Source organism: Lepidochelys kempii, chromosome 6 (assembly GCF_965140265.1).
Source record: "Lepidochelys kempii isolate rLepKem1 chromosome 6, rLepKem1.hap2, whole genome shotgun sequence".
Classification (NCBI taxonomy): domain Eukaryota; kingdom Metazoa; phylum Chordata; order Testudines; family Cheloniidae; genus Lepidochelys; species Lepidochelys kempii.
This window is the reverse complement of record NC_133261.1, coordinates 67154068-67162008: the sequence shown is the minus strand read 5'-3', so window position 1 is coordinate 67162008 and position 7941 is coordinate 67154068.

Sequence of the window (7941 nt, the reverse complement as noted above, 5' to 3'; positions counted from 1 at the left end):
ATTTTCCTTAAGAACATAAGAATGGCCGCACTGGGTCAGACCAATGGTCCATCTAGCCCAATATCCTGTCTTCCGACAGCGGCCAATGCCAGATGCTTCAAAGGGAATAAACAGAACAGGGGCAATTATCAAGTGATCCATCTCCTGTGATCGAGTCCCAGCATCTGGCAATCAGAGGCTTACAGACATCCAGAGCATGGGATTACATCCCTGACATCCTGGCTAATAGCCATTGATGGATCTGTCCTCCATGAACTTATCTAATTCTTTTTTGAACCCAATTATAGTTTTGGCCTTCACCATATACCCAAGCAATGAGTTCCACAGGTTGACCGAGGGTTCTGTGAAGAAGTACTTCCTTATGTTTGTTTTAAACCTGCTACCTATTAATTTCATTGGGCGACCCCTGGTTCTTGTGTTATGTGAAAGCGTAAATACTACTTCCTTATTCATTTTCTCCACACCGTTCATGACTTTATAGACCTCTATCATACCACTCCCTCTTAGTCATCTCTTTTCCAAGCTGAACTGTCCCAGTATTTGTAATATCTCCTCAGATGGAAGCTGTTCCATACCCTTAACCATTTTTGTTGTCCTTCTCTGTACCTTTTCCATTCCTAATATAACTTTTTTGAGATGGGGTGACCAGAACGGCACACAGTATTCAAGGTGTAGGAGTACCATGGATTTATATAGTGGCATTATGATATTTACTGCTTTATCTATCTCTTTCTTAATGGTTTCTAACATTGTTAGCTTTTAATTGCTGCTGCACACTGAGCAGATGTTTTCAGTGAACTTATCCACAATGACTCCAAGATCTTTCTTTAGTGGTAACAGCTAATTTAGACACCATCAGTTTGTAGGTATAATTGGGATGTTTTCCAATATGCATTACTTTGCATTTACCAACACTGAATTTCATCTGCCATTTTGTTGTCCAGTCACTCAGTTTGTGAGATCCCTTTGTAACACTTCACAGTCTGCTTTGGACTTAATTATCTTGAGTAATTTTGTATCATCTGCAATCTTTGCCACCTCACTGTGTACCCCTTTCTCCAGATAGTTTGTGAATATGTTGAATAGCACAATCCCTGTACTGATCCCTGGGGGACTGACAATTTATTCCTACTCTTTGTATCCTGTATTTTAATCAGTTACTGATCCTTCAGAGTACCTTCCCTCTTATCCCATCGCTGCCTACTTTCTTTAAAAGTCTTTAGTGAGGGACCTTGCCAAAGGTTTTCTGAAAGTCCAAGTACACCACATCCACTGAATCACCCTTGTCCACATGCTTGTTGACACCCTCAAAGAATTCTAGTAGATTGGTTTGGTATGATTTCCCTTTACAAAAGCTGCGTTGACTATTCCCCAACAAATTACGTTAATTTACATATCTGATCATTCTGTTCTTTACCATAGTTTCACCCACATTGCCTGGTACTGAAGTTAGGCTTACTGGCCTGTACTTGCCAGGATTGCTTCTGGAGTTTTCTTTAGAACATTAGCTATCATCCAGCCATCTGGTATAGAAGTGATAGGTTATGTACCACACTTAGTAGTTCTGCAATTTCATATTTGAGTTCCTTCAAAAAACTCTTGGGTGAATACCATCTGGTCCTGGTGACTTATTTCTGATTAATTTATCAATTTGTTCCAAAACCTCTTCTATTGACATCTCAGTCTGGCACAGTTCCTTAGATCAGTGGTTTTCAAACTTTTTTCCTGGGGATCCAGTTTAAGAAAATTGTTGATGCCCACAACCCAATGGAGCTGGGGATGAGGGTTTTGGGAGGGGCTCAGGGCTGGGGCAGAGGGTTATGGTGCAGGCAGAAATGAGAGGTTCAGGGTATGGAAGGGGGCTCAGGGCTGGGGCAGGGGGTCGGGGTGCAGGAGGGGCTCAGGGCTCTGGACTGGGGGTGTAGGCTCTGGGGTGGGGCCAGGGATGAGAGGTTTGGGGTGCAGGAGGGGCTCTGGGTTTGGGGGGGTTCAGGGCTGGGGCAGCAGTGTGGGCGGTGGGAGAGGGGTCAGAGCTCTAGGCTGGGTCCAGGGATGAGGGGTTTGGGTGCAGGAGGGACTCCAGGTTTGGGGGACACAGAGTGCAGGCTTCCTAGCATCATAGACTACACTGTGCCTGAAGCAGCCAGTCTGGCTCCTAGGTGGAGGTGCACAAGGGGCTCTGCGCGGTTCTTGCCTGCAGGCACTGCCCTGCCCCCCCACCCAGCTTCCATTGGCCAGGAACCCATTGGCTAGTCTGAGTTTTACTCTGACTGAAATATTATTTCCAAGAACCTTTTATTTTATTTATCTAGTTACCAAGCAACCAATGAACTATGAAAAAAGGGGCAACATCTTTTTTTTAAACCTGCAGTTGAAAGTCTTTTACAGTATCAAGCAATTCCACAAGGTTGCAGAGTTGTCTATTGTTTTTCAATCTACTGCAGTTAGATACAGTAAATGACTAAGTAAACCTAGGTCATCTTTCTTTCATCTGTATCATACCTCTGAATCTTCAAACCTTCCAACGTGTAACATTAGCAGTCAAAATATATGAAGAATGACAGAAAGGTGGAAGATCAGTACTTAGTTCATCACATAATTTACTGATTTTTTTTTAATTACAAAACCTGCTTTGAAGGATGTTTTTTTATTGTTTGATTTAAACAAACCAATTTTTTTCTAAAAAGAAAAAACTGTAAAATACCACTTCTCCAAGGAACATCAGCAGAATGGGTGGCTGGCCCTTTAGAGCCCCAGCTAATGCCTCTACCACTTGAGCTACAAGAGTAATTACTAGCCCCTTTTAATACAAGCCACTCAAGGAGGATTTGACACACACTTTGCCTGTGGGTCAGACAGCAGAACATTGGAGAGCAGGTAGCCTGGGTTCTATCCTTGGCTGTGGCAGTGGAATGTGTCACCTATTTACAGATGAACTTTGTCTATCCTATTTGGCATATTCAGTATGAAAGGCAGTACAGCTACATGCCACACCTAGGTCTGTCATATTAAAGATATAGGTTCTATTTCTAACTCTGCTTGAAGTAACCTCATTAACTTAGTTGTAAAATCTAAAGGTCTGGGAGGTGTTGGTCAGTTTCATTACTACAGGGTGAACTGTGTAGACTCTTTTATTCCTCTTGAGTGCACCCCCACTGATGACATGCCTGGCTTCCCGGACCTTGCTCTGGGTAGAACCACATAGTTCAACCATGCAGGCTGGATCTCTGGGCAGTAGCGCCCCAATTCCCAACTGTCTTAATGACACAGTCATGACTTGGTTTTGGCATCTGTAATAGTTTCCCTTAGAAGCCTGTATCTGCATAAAGTTTGCAGTGACGCAGAAAGTGTCTTCAAAACAAAGCATTTATTTATTTATTCCTGAAAGGTACAAAGCACTTAGAGCATTGGTAAAATATTTGTTTGTTTAGGTAAAAGCACTAAAAGGCTTACATGCATGGGACTTACTTACACCTTGAAAACTTTCCTTACCAGCTTTTGTAAATTTTCCTAATTCCATCTCTGGCAGGGAAAAGGAGCCTGTCCTGCTGCAACAGGCTCCCTGCCTCTGTGTGTCTCAGTCCCTCTCTCAGCATTCAGTGACACTCTGGGTAGCCTTTGATTACTCATTCAACCAACCTCTCCTTTTTCCCCCCTAGCATCTTTGAGGGTTAGGATCCCCTTTGATCTTAGGGTCAGCATTGGGAAGAGCAAGCCATTCTAGCATGGATAGAGCCAGACAAGGGGGTATTCCTTAACTGATAGGTCTACCTATGGTTTCCGCAAGGATACTTATCTTTGCCACTGTGTTCTCCTGTTAGTTTTCCCCTTTACAGCCTTCTTTGATTCAGTTCTTATCTATTTGCTATTAGCCTGCCAGAGAGCTAAATGTCATATGCCCCTCAGTTTAAAAAAAGAATGATACACAACTCCCTCATTTTCCAAGTTCAGTAGTAAGAGCTCTGAAGATTGTGGAAAAGCAGTGAAAATGTTTTGGTCACCTCTGGTTCTTTTTGAAATAGTTATAATGAAGCTCTAACTGGTTGTTTTTCCTAAAAAACACCCTAGAAAATTCAAGCACTTCCCAATCTACAATAAACATTTTGAACTAATTCAAAACACAGTTAAAATAGAAATCCTGATGCATCTGAACTGTAGTGATACTGCCATGATGTTATAATGATAATGTAAAAGAGAAACAAGGCTCTTTGGTTGACTCAACCATTAGCAGGTGGTAGGGTACATAAAGCAGTTGGTCTGCTGACTCACCAGGCCAAAGTGACTCCACTTTGGAAGGAAGGGAAGCAGGGAGCAGTCCTTTAGATCGGAGGTCATTGAAGGAAACCCAGGTTCAGAGGGAAGGCAAATCTTATTTTATATTAATGTTTTTGAGTTAGGTATCAAGTCAAACCCAAAGGAGGTAAATTTGGATCCTAACTCAGGGTCTATGTACTCTCGAGGATGAAGTAAGTGATTAAATTAATCAGCCTTTACCACTGACTTCAATATAGCCACTGAGTGGGAGTAAAAAGGGACACAAGGAATAATATGATTTTTCCTTCTATTTAAGCAAAGCACTTTGGCTGGTGCTCCTTTATCAGCAGCAGACTCAGAAAGTTTCAAAGACAATTGGATTTGGCACGAGAGTTGTGAACTGCCATAAATATAAAGGGAAGGGTAACAACCTTTATGTATGCAGTAATATAAAATCCCTCTTGGCCAGAGGTACAGAATCCCCTTACCTGTAAGGGGTTAATCAGTTCAATTAACCTAACTGGCACCTGACCAGAAGGACCAATGGGGAAAAAAGATACTTTCAAATGGGGAGCAGCTTTGTTTTTGTGCTCTGTGTGTGCTCTCTCAGGAGACAAAGAGACTGAGCAAGTAATCCAGCTCCTACTGAATGATACATCTAAATTGCAGGAACAGTAAGTAATAGCAAGGAAATGCTTTAGAGTATCTTTTGTTTTAGCTTGTGAATTTTCCCTATGGTTAGAGTGAGGCGTATCCCTGTTTTTTGTAACTTTAAAGTTTTGCCTAGAGGGGAATCCTCTGTGTTTTGAATCTGATTATCTTGTAAAATTACCTTCCATGCTGATTTTACAGAGGTGCTTTTTATTTTTTTTTTAATAATCTGATTGGTTTTAGTGTCCTAAAAACCCAGGGATTTGGTCTGTGCTCACCTGTACCAATTGGTGAGGATATTATTCTCAAGCCGCCCCAGGAAATGGGGTGAACGAGCTTGGGAAGAATATTTTGGGGAACAGAAACTCCATGTGGTCCTTTTCCTTGAATCTTTGGATAACTCACTCGGTGGTGGTAGCAAATACCATCCAAGGACAAGAAGGGATTTGTGGCCTTGGGGAAGTTTTAACCTAAATTGGTAGAAATAAGCTTAAGGGGGGTCTTTCACGTGGGTCCCCACAACTGTTCCCCAGAGTTCAGAGTGGTGAGGGAACCCTGACAGATACTAAGATCATGGTAGCTTTAGAAATACCTCAGACAGATGGATTTGGGCATTTTGAAGAGCCAGTCAGAAACAGTTGGCTTTGGGCAAGTAGAAGGAAGCAAGTTTAGGGGGGGAAAAAAAGCGTATTGATAGGAGCAAGATGCCCCCAGGAGAGAGATTGGGAACCAGTCAGAGGGGAAACATTATGAGGCAGCTCGGTAAAGTGAGCAAGAACACAAGAAGATAGAATGACATTAAGCTGAAGAAAAAAAAAAAGGGGGGGGGGGAGAATGGAACAAGAAGAAACAACCACAACCAGGGAGAAAGCAAGAGCAAAGAAAAAAATAAATAAATAAAAATGGAAAAGTGTTCTTAAAGTCAAGCGAGCTCCTGCTTATCCTATGGTAGCACTGAAGTTGTATAAAGGGTTTAAATTAAGGCTGTTGATTAATTGCAGTTAACTCACATGATTAACTCAAAATTAATTGTGATTAATCACAGGTTTAATCACACTGTTAAACAATAGAATATATTGAAATTTAATATTTTGTATGGTTTTCTACATTTTCAAATATGATTCTACTACTAGACAGAATACAAAGTGCACACTGCTCACTTATTTTTGATTAATATTTGCATTGAGAAAATGATAAACAAAAGAAACAGTATTTTTCAATTCACCTCATACAAGTACTGTAGTGCAATCTTTGTTGTGAAAGTGCAACTTATAAATGAAGATTGTTTGTTACATAACTACACTCAAAAACAAAACAATGAAACTTTAGCGCCTACAAGTCCACTCAGTCCTATTTCTTGTTCAGCCAATCGCTAAGACAGACAAGTTTGTTTACATTTACAGGAGATAATGCTGCCCGCTTCTTATTTACAATGTCACATGAAAGTGAGAACAGGAGTTCATATGGCACTTTTGTAGCTGGCAGTGCAAGGTATTGAGGTGCCAGATATGTAAAAATTCTTATACCTCTTCATGCTTCGGCCACCATTCTAGAGGACATGGTCCATGTTGATGACAGCTTCTGCTGGATAAGGATCTAAAGCAGTACGAACCAACGCATTCATCATCATCTGAGTCAGATGCCACTAGCAGAAGGTTGATTTTCTTTTTTGATGGTTTGGGTTCTGTAGTTTCTGCATCAGAGTGTTGCTCCACTAAGACTACTGAAAACAAGCTCCACACCTCATCCGTCTCAGATTTTGGAAGGCACTTCAGATTCTTAAACCTTGGGTGGAGTGTTGTAGCTATCTTTAGAAATCTCACATTGGTACCTTCTTTGCATTTTGTCAAATCCGCAGCAAAAGTATTCTTAAAATGAACAATGTGCTGAGTCATCATCCAAGACTGCTATAATATGAAATATATGGCAGAATGCAGGTAAACTGAGCTGGAGACGTACACTTCTCCCCCAAGGAGTCACAAACTTAATACTTTTTTTTTTTTAAAAAAAAACAAGCATCAGCAGCACGTTCTCTGGAATGGTGACCGAAGCACGAAGGGGCATACAAATGTTTAGCATATCTGGCACCTCAATACCTTGCAATGCTGGCTACAAGAGTGTCATGTGAACACCTGTTCTCACTATCAGGTGACACTGTAAATAAGAAGCAGGCAGCATTATCTCCCGTAAATGTAAACAAACTTGTCTGTCTTAACAATGGGCTAAACAAGTGCAGGCTCTAAAGTTTAGATTGTTTTATTTTTGAATGCTTTTTTTGGTACATAATTCTACATTTCTAAGTTCAGCTAGCACTATAGTACATGTATTAGGGGAGTCAAAATATTTTGTTTTTTTACAGTGCAAATATTTGCAATAAAAAATAAAAAGCAAGCACTATACATTTTATATTCTGTTGTAATTGAAATCAATATATTTGAAACATTGAAAACATCCAAATTTTAAAACAAATGGTATTATATTATTGCTTAACAATACAATTGCACCATTAATAAAATTTTTGAATTTCATAATTTTTTTATTCGTTTCACAGCCCCAGTTTAAATTGCTGCTTGACTTGTTTTTTTAAGGGAACCCATTTTCTCTTTGTAGAAATACTCTGCTACTCTCCACTATAACCATCACAATTCTTAGGCATTAATAACGAAGTGGGGGGGAGGGGCCGCGGGGAGCCTACCCCGACCGCTACTCGAACCCTGCTCGTCTATTATTACGAGTCCCCTACACCGCTAACCAATTCTTTTTAAACTCGGCTGGTGGAGGCCTGCACTCGCAGAGCAGACAGACACGAGCTCTGCCCAGCTGCTGCTCTGGGAAAGTCCCAGCGGCTGTGATCCAGTCACTGCCGTGAAGCTCTAGGCGGCTGTGGCTGGATGCCCTAAGTCTGTAGGACCCACGGGCCCCTACTCCCGCGAGGCTGCCGCGGCGGGGCTGGCGTAGGGCAGCGGGCTCATAGAGCACGGCGGCAGCTCCCGAGCCGTGAGACCGTGCTGCACCCCACGGAAGCCGCAGCGGCAG